The following is a 19,422-nucleotide window of genomic DNA, read 5'->3' as shown; positions in this document are numbered from 1 at the left end:
CAATCCGACTTCTCTCAGTTTCTGACTGAATTGCTTTGCTTGGTCTCATACTCTGGCAATCTGTTCTAATCTTCTGGGTCCTTCTCATTCTCTGACTAGTTCTGTCCTCATTTGTGTCTAGCTTTTTCTCTCTGTAAAACTGTAATATACACACACACCACACACCACATACCACCTTTTTTCTCTCTTGCTGATCCTAAGTAGTCTCTCTTCCTTTGCTGTTCTTGTGTGAGTTGGGCAAATCCTATCTCTGACTCATTCTGTCAAATCTTTCTCTGATTCATCACTTTGTCTGTCCCTCAATTAGATGTCATTTTCAAACATGACCGCTTTCTTCTACAAAACTTACCTTCGCTGTTAAGGATTAAAAGTATATGCTGAGGACATGTCTGTATTTCAGCCAAGTCATCCAGTAACCTAGGACATGTCTTCATTCTGGCCAGATCATATCTTTGGACATGATCCAAAGCAGAGCAGCTATAGTATTGAATTAAATTTTCTCTACAGAAATTTTCTAGAAAAGACAGTGTGAAGAGATGGAGAGAAGGCTCAGTGGGTAAGAGCACTGACTGTTCTTCCAAAGGTCCTGAGTTCAAATCCCAGCAGCCACATGGTGGCTCATAACCACCCATAATGATATCTGATACCCTCTTCTGGTGTATCTGAAGACAGCTACAGTGTACTTATGTATAATAATAAATAAATCTTTGGGCTCAAGCGAGAAGGAACTGAGCAAGCAGAGTTGACCAGAGCAAGCAGGGCTACCGGAGCAAGCAGAGGTCCTAAATTTAATTCCCAACAACCACATAAAGTCTCACAACCATCTGTACAGCTACAGTGTACTCATATACATTAAATAATTAAATAAATAAATAAAATTTTAAAGAAAGCGAGGAAGGAAGGAAGGAAGGAAGGAAGGAAGGAAGGAAGGAAGGAAGGGAGGGAGAGGGAGAGGGAGAGAGGGAGAGGGAGAGAGAGAGAGAGAGAGAGAGAGAGAGAGAGAGAGAGAGAGAAAGAGAGAGAATGCAGAGTGCAATGGATGGGACTTAGAGGTGCACATGGCCTTTTCTAAAGGCACATACCCCAAGCTGTGACAGAGGTCAACAACAGATATTGGCCCTCAGAGAACTCCCTGCCTTAGGGCACTCTGAGCCCTGCCATGACAGCCCAGCTCTCCCCAAGGTCCCACAGACTCCATGAGGATAGGTGAAGGCAGTGGCCACATTCAGCTAGCCCCTCCCTGCCAGGGGTTTAATAAGAAACTCACTGTCCCCTAACCTGCAGACTTCGTAGGCAAGACCCTAGAGGGGACACAGTCACAGGTGTATACCCTTAAGCCATCCTACCAGGAGCCTGGCATATCTCGATTTAGGAAGCCAGAGTCCTAGACAAAAGCTAACTCCAGCTGGGTAGAAGTGATAAATGCCTTTAATCCCAGCACTTGGGAAGCAGAAGCAGGAGGATCTCTGAGTTCAAGGCCAACCTGGTCTAGAGGGAGTTCTAGGGCTACACAGAGAAACCTTGTCTTGAAACAACAACAGAAGCTAACTCTAATCCTTTAACTCTATGCATATGACTTCAAAGAGTCACTTAACAGTCCTGTGCCTCAATTTCCCCATCTGTCAGGGGAAAATACTAAAGTCCCCTTGCTGAGGCTATCAGATTGTTTCTTACCACTTCGCAGGTCTCTGCTGAGTTTGTGGTCGGGGTGAGGGTGGGAATGTTCCCTTACCTTATCTGGTCCCCAAACCATTCTAACGTGAGAGGGCTCTATTCCATTGTCAGAGAGAAGGAAAGTAAGTGGCCAGAGAGGGAAGTAGCCAGCCCAAAGACATACACCTAAGGAGGACTGCAATAAAAATGGCCCAAGTCTGCCAGTTGTAAAACCCAGTTTTTGCCCCCCTACACTGGCACCGCCAACGCCAGGCCAGACACACAAAGATCCCTAAGTAATGAGAAATGTTTTCCTCTTCCCCTCAACTTCAGATCTTAAGGCCTAGGATGACTACAGTCAGTGGAAGGGCCCAAGGCTCTAGACAGAGACTGCAGCAAGGCATCCCTAAGCTCCCAGCCTAGCACACCAGCAGTGTGGGCTGGCCTTTCTGGCCCCACACCTCCTCTCCAGCCCTGGCAGAGTGGGGGTCACCCCATAGCAGAAGTTCGGCCAGGCTGGGTCCACTTTCCACAGCCCTAGCATGATCCGGACACCTCTCCACTCACATCGGGGTTGAGAGACCCCTGAAGACCCTGCCCACCCAGGCTCTGCCAGGCTAAGCTACCACTGGCATGGAGCTCTCCGAATAAGACAGCCCTCACTCACATGTGAGTCACACCCATAAATCAGGGAGGGTGAGGGGTGGAGACATTCATAAATCCATATCAAACGGCCCCCAAATTATGACAGATGACACGGCAGTCATAAAGTTGCCCAAGCAAAACTCACCAAGCCATTAATTTCATGGCCATAGAAAATAAACAGACACATTTTTCCTCGGCCCTAATAAATTTTTAAAAACTCAAAAGAATGGTCCATCTGCTTCGAATAATTTTTAATTTCCTATTCTGTCTCATTCCCATTAGCTATTCCACAGAGATATTTGCTAAATTCTTTCATTTACCTCTGCCCATCTGTATTCAATTACCTGACTCCCAAATAGACCGAGTTTTTGTTTCTCCCATGCACGGGACAAAATGCCCTCACCTGTCCCCTAAAGCAAATGTTATGTGTGTTTTATTATCTGTTAGACTGTATGAGTCATTCTAAACCCGATTGCCCGCTGCAGACAGGCCTGGAGAGCATGTGATTTTGATGTTTTCTGGCTTGGATGGTGAACACCTGCCTGGTTCTCAGAGAGAATCTATTAACGTGGTAAAAATGCTGTAACAGATGTTCGTGAGTGAGCAAGGGGCCAAGCAGGCCTGTGACCAGGCCCGGTGTCAGACATGCAGTGGAAACGCTCAGAGATCAGAGGCCAGCAGCACCATGAGGGGCCAAGCTGTCAGAAATGGTGCTTTCTGGCTGGACTGCTCCTTCTCACTACCTGAAGGCTCTCACTGCCTCCCTGGGATCCCAGCAGCCACTGGGGATGTAAGGACTTTTCAAGGCCACTTTAGATTCACAGAAAACAAACTGAGGACCAGAGAGGACATGTGGGTTTGTCAGAGTCACACAGCACACTGGAAAAGAACAGCATCCCAAAAGGCTGCAGGTGGATGCAGGAAGCAGAGCTGGCCTGTAGGCACAGCCTTTTGCTCAGCAGCTATCAGGGAAAACATGTCTTCCACTGTATTTTCAATCTCCTGCCATTTTTCCTTCTCCTGTGGGTGTTGGGCCAGGGCTGTGACACAGTAAGGAACTCAGAACAGAGCTGAGGGCCACAGCCTGGCTCTGGGTGGTCTTCTCTCTGTGTAGCCTCCCTGGCCTTTGAAGTACTTTTACAATGTCCCAGGAACATGGGCTTCCACAGTGGTAGGGTCCACTCACCCTCAGAGTAGATGGCCCCTTCCCCTCAATACATCTAACTGCCACTGAGCTGCCATCTTCTCTCCCTGTGCAGCTGCAGTTCTGTTTAGACACTTTCTCCTGGTGAAGACCGTGTTTAATTGACTCTCAGGATAGCTTAGAAGCATAGTGTCTTGAAAGTCCTCAGGAGCAACCCTAAAATAATGATGGAGAGCCAGGCAGGGGTGGCATACGCCTTTAATCAGAGGCAGAGACAGGCAGATCTCTCGAGTTCAAGGCCAGCTTGGTCCACAGAGTGAGACCTAGAACAGCCAGGGCTACACAGAGAAGCCCTGTCTCTAAAAACAAACAAAAAATGATGAAGAACATCTTGGCTCTTGGATGGGGTGATTCTGAGACATACCCTACCATGCCTTGGCTAGGAGTGGCTCTACTCCCATGGGGAACATTTAGTAGAGACCTTTTTGTTGTTGTTGTTTTTTATTTATTTACATTTCAAATGTTGTCCCCCTTCCTGGTTTTCCCTCCCCTATCCCATCGCCCTTCCCCCTGCTTCTATGAGGGAGCTCCTCCACCCAGCCACTCCCACCTCACCGCCCTAGTATTGCCCTACGCTGGGGCATTGAGTCTCCATAGTGCCAAAGGCCTCTCCTCCCATTGATGCCAGATAAGACAATCAATCCTCTGCTACATATGCAGCTAGAGCCATGGGTTCCTCTTTGGTTTGTGGTTTAGTCCCTGGGAGCTCTGGTGGGGTCTGGTTGGTTGATATTGTTGTTCTTCCTATGGGTTGCAAATCCCTTCAACTCCTTCAGTCCTTCACCTAACTCTTACATTTGGGTCCCCATGCTCAGTCCAATGGTTGACTGCAAGAATCCATATCTGTATTGGTCAGCCACCCATCTCAAAAATACTAACTCAGAATTGCTCCTGTCTAAAGGAAATGCAGGGACAAAAGAGTAGAGCAGAGACCATCCAGAGACTGCCCCACCTAGGGATCCATCCCATCTTCAGACACCAAATCCAGACACTGTTGCTGATGGCAAGAAGTGCTTATTGATAGGAGCCTGGTATAGCTATGCCCTGAGAGAGAGACTCTGCCAGCGCCTGACCAATACAGATGCGGATGCTCACAGCCAACCATCTGACAGCATGGTAGAGACCTTTGTGTTGGCACCTGAGGAGGAGGCCAGGATGGTGCTAACACCCTGCAGTGACCAGGATAGCCTCCCTGACAACTAAGAGATGAGCTGTCAGTAGTGGGAATGGGGAGAATTCCTGTCACATCCTCTCCTGGGGGTCCCTAAAGGGTAGAGCCCTAGAGCATGTAACTGTCCTGTTCATCACACTCTTCCCACTGCTCCACCCTGCCTGGCTCAAGACCCAGTGCCCCTGCCAACATCACTCTGCATTGCCACCACATAACTGCTTTCATACAATCCTAGACTCACATCTGCTCTGTGGGCCACCCAACCTAAGATCACCCATTGCTAGGGTCACACAAGAACCTTAGAAAGGTCTTGTAAGCATATCCACCCTTTCAACATGGCAACACGATGTCCTCTACAGAGTTCATGTTTGAAAATCATGCAATTGAGATACATACATACATATATCGTTCCCATGTTTTATCTAAACTTACGACTCTGTGTTGAGCCACATATGTACCTCTCCTGGGCTTTCTGCATCTTCCTGAAGCCCACGGGAGACCCACTGGGCATGCCTGGAACCCTTGGGCTTCCATTTCAGCTATCTAGACCCTTACCATACATTCAGTCCCAGTGACAGCCACACCAAACCATTCTGAGCATCCATGGTGACCAGCTAGCTGAAGGTGTACTCACTCCACAAAGACTGGGGTGCAAATCCAGTGAGGTACCATCAGATCATGGATTCTTTGCAGTAGTTGGCAGGCTGGTTGTAAAATTCAGATGCCTGTGCTGAGAGCCTGGTTCAGCAGAAACAGGCCTTAAAAGAAGCCAAGTGTGAGAACTGACAAGGATTCCCGACTAGCTCTGAAACAACAATAATCTAGAAAGCGGAGTTGGCACTTGACAGAAAGCAACAGATAGATAAAGGTTAGCTCAAGATGGATCAAAGATCTCAACACAAAACTCTTAGAGAAAAACATAGCCAGTCCATGCCTGTAATGCTAGCACTTGCGGGAAAGAGTTCAGATTTGAGGCTAGGCTAGGCTAGGTAGTGAGACTTTGTTCCAAATTGGAGAAATAACAAGAAGGAACTGAGTATTGAGCTCAGCAGAACACTTCTCTAGCATGCATGAGGCCCTGGGTTCAGGCCCCAGCACAACATAAGCTGGGTGATGCACACCTGTAATCACATCTCTCAGAAGGTAGCACACATTCAAGGTCATCCTCCATCGCAGACACACGCTCAAGGTCATCCTCCATTGCATAGTGAGTTTGAGCCTGAAAGACCCACAACGTGAGGACTCCCCCACGATCTGACTCAGGAGAGGCGACACACCAAACTCACCCACAAGACAAATTGCAAGAGGATTTTTATTCAAGAGCGCTCTCGGGCCCATGGTCATACACCACGCAGGGGTAGAGGACCGTGGCGCCCCGAGTAGCTGAGTAAGGGGGTATTTAAAGGAAGAAACCACAGCTCAAGGAGGTGGGGAGGGCGTTGTTGGAAAATACCAAAAATACCAGCTAAGAGTCACAAGGAAGTGTAAAGTCACAAATGTCACATGGAATACCTGGTAATTGTGAGGGTCATTTCTCAAGACAGTTTCTAAGAGCCCCTAACGATAGCACATTTGCATTGCAGGTTCCAGCAATGGTCAGGGTGGGTCAGGGTGACTTTCTTTGAATGAACACTCTTTGAACCCAGGAAGCGGGTGGGTGGAGGAAGGAATGTCGCTATCTGTTTTATGACCAGCACCTGGAGCACTAAGCCACAAAGACCACACTCCCAAGCCTGGGCCTAAAAGCCTCGAATTTTGTTTTTACTTTGCTATACTTCTTCAAGCCCAACCTGTGTTACATGAGACCCAGAGCACAGACAGACAGACAGACAGAGGGCATGGAACAAAGAAAGAAAAGGAAAGGAAGGCATGCAAGAAGGAAGAAAAAAGAAAGGTTAATTTTTATAATCTTGGAGTTTAGTACAGTTCTTAGCTATGGCTCCAAAAGAATGAACAAAATAATTTTAATTGAATTTCTGGTTTTAAGAACTATATCAATAAAGTGAAAATACAGACGATGGAGAGATGGCTCAGCAATTAAGAGCAATTACTGCTCTTGCAGAGGACACAAGTTTGATTCCAGAATGCTGGTGGTTTCACAACTGCCTGTGACTCCAGCTGCAGGGAATCTGATGCCTCTAACCTGCCCAAGCAGGTCACATGTACAGACCCACACAGACAGGTAATTAAAGTAATGAATAATCAAAATAAAAAAGGATAAGATGAATATGATAAATTACAACCTGCAGAATAGGATTTCTCTATTTTTAACCAGAATCTGAAGAGGTAGTTAACCTTGATCTATTAACTTTATCAGCTTGGGAAGTGACTAGGAGCATCCGCATCTGTATTGGTCAGGCGCTGGCAGAGTCTCTCTCTCAGGGCATAGCTATACCAGGCTCCTATCAATAAGCATTTCTTGCCATCAGCAACAGTGTCTGGACTTGGTGTCTGAAGATGGGATGGATCCCTAGGTGGGGCAGTCTCTGGATGGTCTCTGCTCTACTCTTTTGTCCCTGCATTTCCTTTAGACAGGAGCAATTCTGAGTTAGTATTTTTGAGATGGGTGGCTGACCAATACTGATGTGGATTCTTGCAGTCAACCATTGGACTGAGCATGGGGACCCAAATGTAAGAGTTAGGTGAAGGACTGAAGCAGCTGAAGGGCTTTTGTTGCCATTGCTGATGATCAAACCCAGGGTCTCACACAACTAAAGGCCATTTGAGTCATTTTGGCCATTGTAAATAATGTTAACATTCAAATATGTCTTCATGTGGAGAAATGTTTTCAATTCTCTTGAACTCTATGTTTATTCTTTAAAGATAGTTTTATTGTGGTTAAAACTCTCAATTGCATTTTTTTAAAAAATTGACATCATTATTTATTATTCAGTTCTGGGTAATAATGCTCCCAGATTTAATTGTCATCATTTCTGTGTGCTGAGAACATCCTAGGTCTTTGGTAGTTTTAAAGTATGTAACTATTATAAACTGTAACTGCCCCATTGTGCTATGGCAGCATTGGAAACTCTTCTGTCTTTGTGTTTGGTACCTATCTCTGGCCTCTGTTGGATCAATGGTTTGGGCTCCATAAGTTAGGACAGACATATACTATTTAAATCTCTATGTCTGACTTAGTTCACTTAACATAGTGTCTTGTTCTAAATATTTTACACAAATGACAAATTTTCACTAGCTTTTATAGAGGAGTAAAATTCCCATTGTACATACACATCTCATTTCTAATCCATTCGTCCACTGGCATCTTGGTTGACTCTGTCTTGACTATTGTCAATAGCACTGCAAAAACAAAACAAAAAACAAAAAACAAAAAACAAAAAACAAAAAACAAAAACCACACGCATGTGGGTGTAATGATTAATTTCCTTTGTATATATGCCCAGAAGTGCAGTTGGTAGATCAAGTGGGAATTGTATTTTGAATTTTCATTTGTTTGAGACCACCTTGTTATTTAACCCAAGCTAGCCTCAAATGCCCAATCCTCCTGCCTCATCCTCTTGAGTACTGGAATTAAAAACCTGTACCACCACACCCAGCTAGCTTCATGTTTGTAAAGAACCTCCTTAGTGTTCCCAAGATGGCCTAACGCACATTCTCACCAACGGTGCAGATCCCAGAGTGTCCGTTCCTCAGCATCCTGCCAGCCTCCCTTACTTCTCGTCTGTTGACAAGATGAGTCAATGAGACAGGGTACGGTGATCGCCCATGGGTTTAACTCTCACCCCTTTGTGATCAGTGATGGGGAGCGTTTCCTGCATCTATTTGTGACGTGTGTATCTTTGGGGTGTGTCTCTTCAGATTATTCCCCCCCCCATTTATTTCTTTTCAATTTATTTATTTGTTTAGTGGTCCTCGGGGTTAAACCAATGGCCTCTTGCATGTTAAGCAAGCATTGTACTCCCAGCCCTCATCGACCCAGGTTTGAAATCAGATCATTTGATATATGTTTGTTGATAGGCCTTAATCAACATTTTTAGGTCCCATAAATGAGAGTGGGAATGTTTATCGTTCTGTTCCTGGCTTATTTTCCTTAACACAGTGTCTTGTTCCATTCATGGTGCCACAGACGACAGAATTTCACACTTTTATGGATGAGTAATATTTCATTGTGCATAGATAACATATTTTCAGTGTATTTGTCTATTGGATTAACTTCATTTTGTTGTGGTTTTGTTTTTGTTGTTTTGTTTTGTTTTGTTAATACAAGGTCTCACTGTTTACTCCTGATTAGCCTAGAATTCAATGTGTAGACTAGACTGGTCTCAAACTCACAGAGATCCTCTTGCCTTTGCCTCCCAAGAGCTGGAATGAAAGACCTGTACCACTATGCCTGGCTTAACATCACTTTAGAAGAAAAAAAAAAAAGCTTATTTCAATGTCAATATTCTGAGGTTGGAGAGATGGCTCAATGGTTGAGAGCACTTGCTATTCCTGCGGAGGACCTGGGTTTAGTTCCCAGAGCCCACATGGCAGTTCACAACTCCAATAACAGAGAGCCAACACGCTCTTCTGGTCTCTGCAAGCACTGTACACATATGGTGCATATCCATACAAATACTCATGCACATAGAATAGATATACATTTGTTTGTTTCAACGTCAATATGTTTTCGTTGTTACAATAGATATTATTATTATTATTCGGCCCTTAGTCTAATCTCTTCTAATCATAAAAGTTGCAAACATTTTTTCTCATTCTTTAAAGATCTTCTATTTTCTGGTATTCTTCTATGCAACTATGATATGTCCACATATGAATTTATTTTCATCCAGCTTGCTTGAAATCACTGGAATTCCTACAGATGCGGACCTTTCTCTTGAGTCAGAGTCTCATGCAGTTTAGAATGGCCTTGGGTAAAACAGATCACTGAAACTGACCTGAACTCCTAATCCTTCTGCCTCTACCTCCCAAGTGTTGGGATTACAAGCATGTACCATCACACAAAGTTAAGACTTATGGGGGTTTCCATGGTATTTGTTTTGTGTTTTGTTGTGTATGTGTGTGTGTGTGTGTGCATGTATGTTCATATGTATGAGTGTAGGAATACACATGCCATGGGGTATGTGTAGAGGTCAGAAGACAAACTCGGGTGTCAACCTTCACTTTTAACTTTGTTTGAGACTGGGTGTTTTCTCATTGAGCTCTGCACACAAGCCATCAAACTATAGTGAAGTCTCCCATCTGCAGCTCCCATTTTCACATAGGGGCCTGGAATTATATAGGCGTATGCTACAACATCTGGCTTTTACATAGCTTCTAGGGACCCAAATTTGGGATCAAGCTAGGGTGCCAAACACCATACCCAATAAGTTATCTCCCCAGACCAGACTTACATTTTTTAAAAATAATCTGGAAAATTGTGAGCTACTGTCATTTTAAATATTTCCTCTTTCCCATTATTTCTATAATCTCTTTCAAATAATTTAATTAGATACATCTTTAAGCTTTGAATTTCAACTTTAATATCTTTTTTGGTTTTGGTTTTGGGTTTTTTTGGTTTTTTCGAGACAGGGTTTCTCTGTGTAGCCCTGGCTGTCCTGGAACTCACTTTGTAGATCAGGTTGGCCTCAAACTCAGAAATCCGCCTGTCTCTGCCTCCCAAGTGCTGGGATTAAAGGCGTGTGCCACCACTACCCGGATAACTTTAATATCTCTTAACTCTTGTAGATTTTCATCTGTGTTTGCAATAATTTTCCAAACCTTTCACTTTTTAAATCCCATCTCCAGCTGTGTCTATTCTGTTTCCTATTTGAGTTTTTCATATGAAATTCATTTAAATCTGTTTGCCAGATCTTCCTGGTGGTTTGTAATCTTTACCTCTTTGCTATGCACAGATATTCAAGTTGCAGAAGTTCTAGGCTGCCCAGAGAATTACTTATTTCCCCATTGGACTTGCAAACTTTATATGCCCCAGAACAAGGGAACCCCAGGGCCAAAAAGGGGGAGTGGGTGGGTAGGGGATTGGGAGGGTGGGTATGGGGGACTTTTGGGATAGCATTGAAAATGTAAACGAGGACCGGGTGTGGTGGCACACACCTTTAATCCCAGCACTCGGGAGGCAGAGGCAGGTGGATTTCTGAGTTCGAGGCCAGCCTGGTCTACAGAGTGAGTTCCAGGACAGCCAGGGCTACACAGAGAAACCCTGTCTCGAAAAACCAAATAAACAAAAAAAAAAAAAAAAAAAAAAAATGTAAACGAGGAAAATACCTAATAAAAAAAATAAATTATATAAAAAAAAGAATTACTTATTTCCTGGTAACAATAATTTTAATCTGTTCCTGGCCTCTAGTAATTCTGTCTCTTACAGACTCTTTCCATCAACAAAAGAGGACTTTAGCCGGGCGTGATGACGCATGCCTTTAATCCCAGGACTCAGGAGGCAGAGGCAGGTGGATTTCTGAGTTCGAGGCCAGCCTGATCTACAAAGTGAGTTCCAGGACAGCCAGGACTACACAGAGAAACCCTGTCTCGAAAAACCAAAAAAAAAAAAAAAAAAAAAAAAAGAGGACTTCAGCATTTTCCCTAACATTGTGTCATGCTCTGAAGCTAATAGATCTTTAAATCCTTAGTCAGTATATAGATGTTTAAAATACCTTTTTTTTTCCAGTGTTCATACTTTGAGATGATAGCTATGAGGCACCTACTGTGTGCCAAGAACTGTGCTGAGGATTTGATAGAAAATAAGCTAGAGTCTGTTTCTGCCCCCAAAGTTGTATAAAGTTTCCAAGGAAGCCAGACACTCGATCAGGACTCAGCACTCAAAGTCAGTCTTGTTTTGTCTGAAGGGTAAACAATGTCACACACAAGCACACGAAGCCAGAACAATCTAAAGCTCCGATTGTCTTCAAGTTGCCAACATTTATTTGAAGGGAAGGAATGTCCCCACAAAGGAAAACCCAAGTTGATTTCCTACTTCAGGAGGCATTATGGAGGCAGCCTGTTTTTATTCGTTCATTTTGTTACTGGAACATTCATACTCTGGGAGAAGGTCTAGACCCCGTCGCAGCCCCAAGCTTCCTAATAAATCAGTAATTCCAACCACATGCAGTAGTCTCCTGGAGAGACGATCTGGAAAATACTTTCCATCTCATTACATTTTCAATGGTGTTTTAGTTGCATCTCCAGCCATCCCATATTTCTAGTGCTCTAAACAACCATTGCTACATAGCAAGTGGCTCCAAATGATGGGTTGTCACAAGTTGAACCATGTCCCACAATGAGATAGCTTGAAGTTCTACACACTACTTCAAAATGTGACCTTATGTCAAAATAAAGTCATTGTAAATGTCATTAAGTTAAAAAGGAGGCAGGCCAGAAGAGGATACCCCCTTAGCTCCAAAATCCAAGTTAGATGACTGGTAAGGGAAGGGAAATCTGGAAAGCCCAGTGTAAAAGGTATCTCATGGAAAGAACACTACAAGCCAGAGGTGCCAAGCATGGCCCAAAACATCCAAGCTGAGGGAGAGGCCAGTAGCAGATTGTTCCCCAGGACTCTTTTCCAAGACCATGATTCCAGCACTGGTCCAGCAATTTTGAGCCACTAAGTTTCTGTCTCCCCCATCATGAGTTACCTAGGAAACCCATGGACCCAAATACACCATGTTTTGTTCAACCTGGAGGCTACTGGACTCTTAGGCACTTCCCCCTCTGGCTCCATCATGCTCTGCAGGCATTTGATGAAGAGAGGAGGCACTGCAGAGTCTCCCGATGTACGTGTCTAACAGAAGCAGCTGGGGCTGTCCGAGCATCATTTAGCCCATGTATCTGTGCCCATGGAGGCCTTTTCTAATACACCCTGGGGTCTCTCAGCATTGCTGCCTTGTGTTCTATTTACAACCTCTGTCCTAGATGGCTGACCAGAGTAAACAAGGCTATCTTAGATCATTTAGCTCCTAAGCCAGAGGCCCCATTCCAGCTATTGTGGTGGGCTTGAAACATGGAACATTCTAAGAGAGCAAAGCCTCCCTGCCTGGAACCAGGGACACGGAGGCAAGCAGGCTCCAGGGACTAACGCAGCTCCCCGGCCCAGCCTGAGCTTCCTGGCTACTACAGGAGAAACCACCTGCTCTGTCCTTCAGCCATCAGCACCTCATCCTGATGTGGTCCAGCACTATCACACGTGGGTTAAAATGGTGTTCCGCCTCTGGTCTGCCACAGGGCTAGGGCCTCACGTGGGCTGATGGAGGCAAGATGCAGGAAGATTGACTGCACATACCCCATGCCACCAGATGGGCGTCTAAGCCGCAGGACCCCACTCCAGGGGTGGGGAAGCAGTCTGGGGTCCCCAGGGAACTACCTGTTAAAGTTGGGCTCATGGGTCCTTGGGCCACACGGATTCTCAAGGTCTTCGGCACCGCAAATACCACTGGATGCTGCGGAAGAGCTGAGAACGTAGGCCCTGGGCCGCTGGCCCAAGGCCAAAAGGGAAAAGGGCAGGAGGAGAGCACGCCTCCAGCGGCTTGGCTTGGTGGTGACCGTGGCTGAGAACACAGAGGCCTCCTACGGGAGATTAGACACGCAGCTCTTTAGAGGGACATCTGCTCCATTGCTCCAGCATGGCGGATCCCAATGAGAATTCAGCCCATGTTTTTAAAGCGTTTACTGTCATGGGGGAGAGTTGTGATGAGTGAAAGCACAGCCCACTTTCTCAGGGTGGGCCTGAGGTTAAATACCTTTTGCAGGGAGGAGTGTCTGGGAAGGAGGGTTTAATTGGCTAAGCCCTTCAGCCCTTTAGGTACCTCATTAAAATGGAGATCTGTCTTGAGCCGCTGTGATCTGTAGTCACATTCTCTACCTGTGGAGGCGCTTGGGGCGTTGCCCTACATGACTGATGGTCACAGAATTATGGGAGAGCTGAGGCCTCCTGTGTATCAGGAGCCTAGTGCCTGAGGGCATGGCAAACGCTACCTTGCAGGAACACCTGCTAGGTCACCTGGGGTTTAAACCTAGCTCCACCAGAAAACAGGCTGCCTTTCACGGTCCCACAGTCATGAGGTATTGCCCTGGACCTGGGCACAGATAATGCCTGAGCTGGTCAGCCCTGGCCTACCTCTGCCTCTGCTCAAAGGTGACAGAGGGGCAAGCTAGGCCTCTGTGCCTGACAAAGCCATTACTTCCATCCTGAGTCAAAGGCCCACATGCCCTTTCCTTATCCAGAGTCCCTAGTCTCTCAGAGAAGGCTCCCCACACAAGTACAGCAATAATCTCCAGGGGCTTGGGGCTAGAGTATGTAACAAGGCTACTGCCCCCTACAAACCTCAGCTGTGGCTCCCTCAGATCTGTGCCTTTGTGGAATCTTCTCCTGGCCCCTAGTCTGTCACACTGCTGACAGGCAGGGAGCAGTGAGGCGTCTCTGGAGTTCCCGGGAAGAGGCCCAAGAGCAAGTGATGCAGGGCTGGGCAGGGTCAGAGAGAGCTTCCTGCCCCTCGGGCCATTTCTTTTGAGTCAGAAGAGACCCTGAGAGCTTCCTCTCACCACCACACAGATGGGAAACTGAGGCCCATTGCTGACAAGACTTCCTGACACATAGCAGAGCCAGGGCCAAGGGAAAGTAAGTGTCTTTGTGCAATGCAGCTCCCCAGGCAGGAGGCAGAGAGGGAGGGGTGAGCCTGAACACAGTGGGGGGTCTCACCGCTGAAGAGCTTCACAGAACTCAATTCTACTCCAGGCTAGAGGCCTGCCCCCTCAGCCATTCCAACCTCTCTCCAGTCACGTCTGCCAGGGTTGAGAGGGGTCGCAGTTGATTATCTCCAGGGAGGGACTTGTGCAAGCCATCGGCAGGAACCTGCTACAGCTGGGAACAGGTGAACAACAAGTTAGGAGGAAGGAAGCTGGTCTCCTCCCCAGGGGCCCACAGCCACCCCAAAATTCCCAGCACAGAACAGCGACAGGGCTACAGTGCCTCAACCTGATTTACCTCGTAAAGAACCATGGCACGGGCATGTGGGGGAGGGGCTGGGCGTTCCTACCCACGGCTGCTATTCTATCGCTTCTACTCCCCATCAAAAGTCCCACCAGCCCTCTTCTCCTGACCATGCTCCTCGGCAGGAGGAAGAATCAGTGAGGCTGAAGTGGGCTTTCTACTCTATCAGGCCGAGTTCCCTAGGGAGGGCTGGGGCAACAGCTTCATGTTAGGACTGCCTGCCTACCTGCCTGCCTGGGACTCAGTATTTCTATACTGCAAGTACTTCGACTACACTGGCTTGTCAGTAAATTCATTAGCCCATTACATAGGCTTGAATTATTCAGTTCTCAGGAGTCAGCCACAGAAATTCAGGGAGCACAGCTGATGTGGGCTTTAGTGGGATGGATGGAGTCGGTGCTGGCCATGCCTGGTACCATAATATTGGTTCTGGGCCAGAGAGGTGGCTGGGACTGGAAGACACTGGAGATCTGACCAGTGGCCCTGGGTGGTCCTAAGAGGTCGGGAAGTCTAATGAGAGGTCCTTCCCTCTGAGCACTCCACTGAGCATGTCTCTGGGGGATACCTGTTTCACCCAGGAGCAGCACATCTAACCTCCACCCTTTCCCAGCTGTGTGACCTCCAGATAATTACTGGCCTTTCTGAGTCTTCAGTATCTTTGTTTGTGTGTGTGTGTGTGTGTGTGTGCTAGATGTTCACAGTAACTATTCTTTCCTTTAACTTTGCAAGTGATTTGTCATAATTACAAACATAAAAACAATTTGTTGGCAGAAGTATGACCATGTGGCTGTGGTCAAAAGAGGAATAGTAGAGAATCCCTTCAGAATGTTGTTCTGTTTATGAAAAGAAGGAAGTGAGTCCCGTTTTGTCCCTTCCTATTTCCTGATTATCTGAGGAAGATAATTTGTAATGGCCGGAGCTCAAGCAGCTATCTTGCCCCAAAGAGAAGCCACGTGATGAGGAAGGCATTTCCTGCAGGATAGTGTGGTCCTTAAAGAATTGTTAAGTCCTGAAACCAAAACATCTGGGTTCAAATCCTTACTCTACTATTTATACACTGTGCAATGTGGGACAAGCTGCTTTACCCCTCTGTGCTTGGGCTCTCCCATCTATGAGATGGGGCTAAAATGGTACCTGTCCCTGTAGACTAACGGTAGAGGATTAAAGGGATCAATAGGAAATCCTAAGGAGTGGCGGGGACGCGGTAGAAGTAGTATTAGCTGCGTTATCCTGTTTACACACCTGGCAGGATTCCCTGTACCGCTGTGAAGTTCCACTTCAGAAACCTTGCCAGGGATATTGTGAGGTCCAGCTAGGGTAGAAGCAGCTTTCTCTGCAAGGGAAAAAGAAATATCAAGGACCCTTGCCGGCGTGGTGGCACACACTGTAAGCCTAGTATTCAGGAAGCAGAAGCAGGTGGCTCTCTGTGAATTTGAGGCTAACCTGGATTACACAGTAAAACCCTGTCTCAGATGAGAAGCGGAGAGAGGGTAAAGGGGATAATCAGGACCAGAGAAGAAAAAAGGAAAAAGAAAACCGTAACTGGAGCAGTTGCCAGCAGGGGGCGTGCATGCTCCTCTTTCTAGACTGGCTCATTCCGGTGCCAAGTTGCAGCCACCCCTAGTGTGGCTGGTTTTGGGTGGGCACTTTGAGTGGGCAATACTTCCTGGGGGGCTTAGTGCAGTAGCATTGAAGCCTCCCCGCAGCTCCTCTCTCCACGCTGAGATGATGCTGGCCTCTGTCTGCGTCTTCCTTCCTAGAAAAGACGGCAGACACTTTTCTCAGAAACTCCTACAGGCACAGGAGCTGGCTACAGATGCCAGCAAACGTGGAAGACCTGTCAAGTGTTGAGCCAGGAGAAGGGGAATGTGACTGTTCGGCGGTGGTTGTGGTGGAATCTCACCGAGCTATGAGGGCTGTGGTAGGCGCTGGGTTTAAATTAGAGCAATCTTTTGGTAGGACATCCCAGCCTGAGCCTCTGGGCCTCTTCCACGTGCTATTTGGAGAGACTTCTGTTGTTTGTAGTAAAGTCGAACCTGATGTTTGCCACAAGGTGGCGCTGTGGCTTGTTATCAGAAGACCCTGCCTGGCACACTGTCCATTCTAAATCTGCATATTGGAGGAAAGAGGCAAGGGGAGGTCAGCCTCCTTATAACCATTCGGGGAAGCCTGGAGTTTGGGCCAGGCAAAAATCTGACCCCAAGGCTTCTACCGTCGATGTTACTCTTTGGATCATTATCTTAACCGGCAAAAGATGCGAAAGTTCCTAGCCAGCTCACCTGAAAACGGGGAGATAACGAAGACTCCACATGAGCCCCTGGAAGCAAAGGAGAAGGCAGGGAAATCAGAGGCATCAGAAGACGCCATGACTGGCCTCCAAGGTAGATAACTCTCAAAAGAAGGACGTGAGCTGTGCAGACAACTTCCGCGCTCTTAGGAGAGGCCCCCTCACTCTGAGAACTGCCATCCTCGGGAGATCCTGAGTATACAGTACTGACCTCACAAGGCTTCCTTCCCTCACAGACTCAGGTCCGTGCACTGGTATTTTTAAGCTACTGGGTTTGTGGACATTCATAATACAGCAATAGAAAACACCATACCCACGGCAGTCAGTGACAAAACATGTAAAAAGCCAAGTTAGGGAAAGCAACATGGTGATGGACCCTGTAATTCCGACACTTGAGAGTCTAAGGTGGGAAGAACAGAAGATCAAGGCTAGCCTGGGACATACAGGGAGAGGCCGTCTTGAAAGGGGGTCAGATTTCAGAGTTCTGGGTCCACAGTCATTCAGCAAGGTGCTGTGTGTGGACATGCTGGCCCTGTGCCTCGTGGTGGCAAGGGGGAGTTGCCACAGGCTGTTTACTTCATGAAGAATGGGAAGCAGAAACAGAGGGAAAGGTGGGTCCCAATATTCGCTTCCTTGTCACACCCACAATGACCCAGCTTTCTGTTTCTAAGCTCCACTTCCGGTATCCCCACCCACGGGTGGCTCTAAGAGCCAAACGTCACTATCCCATTTTATCCATCTGAGAGGTTCTGAGCTCAGGCAGGCTGGGGTCACTGGGGTCCCATAGTTGACCCAGGTCTATCTAACTCTGGAGTCCGTTACTGCTTCCCTATCTGGCCTCTCAAACGAGGAGGAAACTGAAGCACTTGGGTGTTGCCAGTGCCAGCTGCCCAGTATCCGAGCACAGAAGGTGCCCCAGTCGTGGGTTCCGCCCCAGTCAAGTTGAGGAACCCCGGAAACCCGTTTTATGGTCTACCTCCCTCCTCAGTCCACTAGGGTTCCCCAGAGGCTCAGCCTGGCCTCCCAAAGCCTCAAATTAACTTTCCTTTCAGAGTCTGGCAGTCCCAGCCCAGACATGGGGAAGCCAAGCTGCGAGCTTCTCTGCGAAACAGGGCAGGACGCCCTGGAAATCCACCCAAGAATATCTTCACAGCCCGGGATAAAGGGACGCTAACCAAATATGGAAAGGGCCCTGGAGGGCCCAGAGGGACCAAGAAGGTTCCTGGGGGCCACAGAGGGACGGGAAGCCAGCAGCCCTGAGGGATTCTACTTCCCGCTGTGACTTCTCTTTGCACTAGGAATGCGTAGGAGCCCCTGTGAGAATCAGTCACCGTTTAAATAGGTTAACTGACTGTTTAAAACAACAAACCCAGAATGTTTGTAAGAATTCAAACAAAGACACAGAAGCCCCCGGCCACACTGGGCCATCTTTCTATCTCACAGTGAGTACTGAGTGGCTCCAGTATCCTCTGATGGAACATGAGCACTGTAGTGAAAAGCCCTCATGGGGCCCTATTGCCCTCCCCTGACTTGTCTCACCAGCCTGGCTCCTGGAGACACAAGTTCCCAGTCCTCCAGTTCAATTGAACCTTCTGCCTTCACTTGGTGCCCTGTCCTAGCCAGGCTACTGCGGGGTAGGGCGCTGGCTCTGAAGGAGAAGACAAGCCCACCTGATGTTAGCAGAGCTGGAAGAAGTAGAATTTGGAAGGCATGGGGCAGAAACACGAGGGTCTGTCCCAGCCCTGTGTCTGTGAACAGCTATGACCCAATTTGGCCAGACATGCCCATTTATCTGCATGCACCCAGTTCCGAACCCACTGCCAAAGAGAGGGATCAAACCCTGCCTTGACTTCAGGCTCAGCCTCCTACAACAAGGCCCTGCAAAAGATCGAGAGGCACTGTCCCTGCATCGGAAGAGACAAGAGATGAAGACCAAAAGGAGAGGGAGGTGGGAAAATTAAATTTTGCGTGATCAGCAAGGTTTCAAACAATCGCTCGCCAGCTGAAGTGGGTGCCACGTGAATAAGTCATTCTGTTTTATAGACCATTAGGGTCTCCAGGGAGAATCTGCATAGAGACCAGTGCTTTCTGTTGAAATTAAAATGTCAGAGAAAAAGAAATAGAACAAAACAGGGAATCTGCAATTAATTACCAGGCCATAAAAATTCAATAATCAGGAGGCAGAGCGGCCACAGGCCCAGAGGTATCAGAGCCAGCGTAACAGGAATGGAAGGCATTAATCTTTTCAAATTAGTTTTTTAATCTGACTGGGATATATGGTGACATGGCTCCCTCCTCGCCGGCTTCCCCCACCTCCACCGCTCCTGCCTGGAGCCAGGTTGGGGGAGGAAGGCTGTACTGGAAGGATGCACTGAGAACTTGCAGACCGTCCGGGTCCCCAGATATGGGGAAGAGGGCTCCGGCTAAGGACAAGGACTCGGTGCCACATGCCCACTGGAGAGGCCTAGCGGGGACAAAGCTGCCTCTTTGCTGTGTGCGTCCCAGGGAGGTACTGATAA

General features: G+C 47.3%; 1 long non-coding RNA gene across 1 annotated transcript in view; it reads right to left on the bottom strand.

The window, feature by feature from the left end:
- The window catches only part of LOC147001652 (uncharacterized), a 158,765-nt gene extending 144,722 nt beyond the window's left edge, over positions 1–14,043 (bottom strand). Inside the window, exon 1 of the long non-coding RNA XR_015044603.1 lies at positions 12,991–14,043. This is a non-coding gene — a long non-coding RNA (uncharacterized LOC147001652). The remainder of the gene's footprint in view (positions 1–12,990) is intronic.
- Between the last annotated feature and the right edge of the window lie 5,379 nt (positions 14,044–19,422).

The sequence above is a fragment of the Mus caroli genome, unplaced genomic scaffold (genome assembly GCF_978045245.1).
Source record: "Mus caroli unplaced genomic scaffold, Mus_caroli_1 scaffold_12, whole genome shotgun sequence".
Classification (NCBI taxonomy): domain Eukaryota; kingdom Metazoa; phylum Chordata; class Mammalia; order Rodentia; family Muridae; genus Mus; species Mus caroli.
The sequence above is the reverse complement of the archived record's forward strand: the minus strand, read 5'-3'. Positions and strand labels throughout refer to the sequence as shown.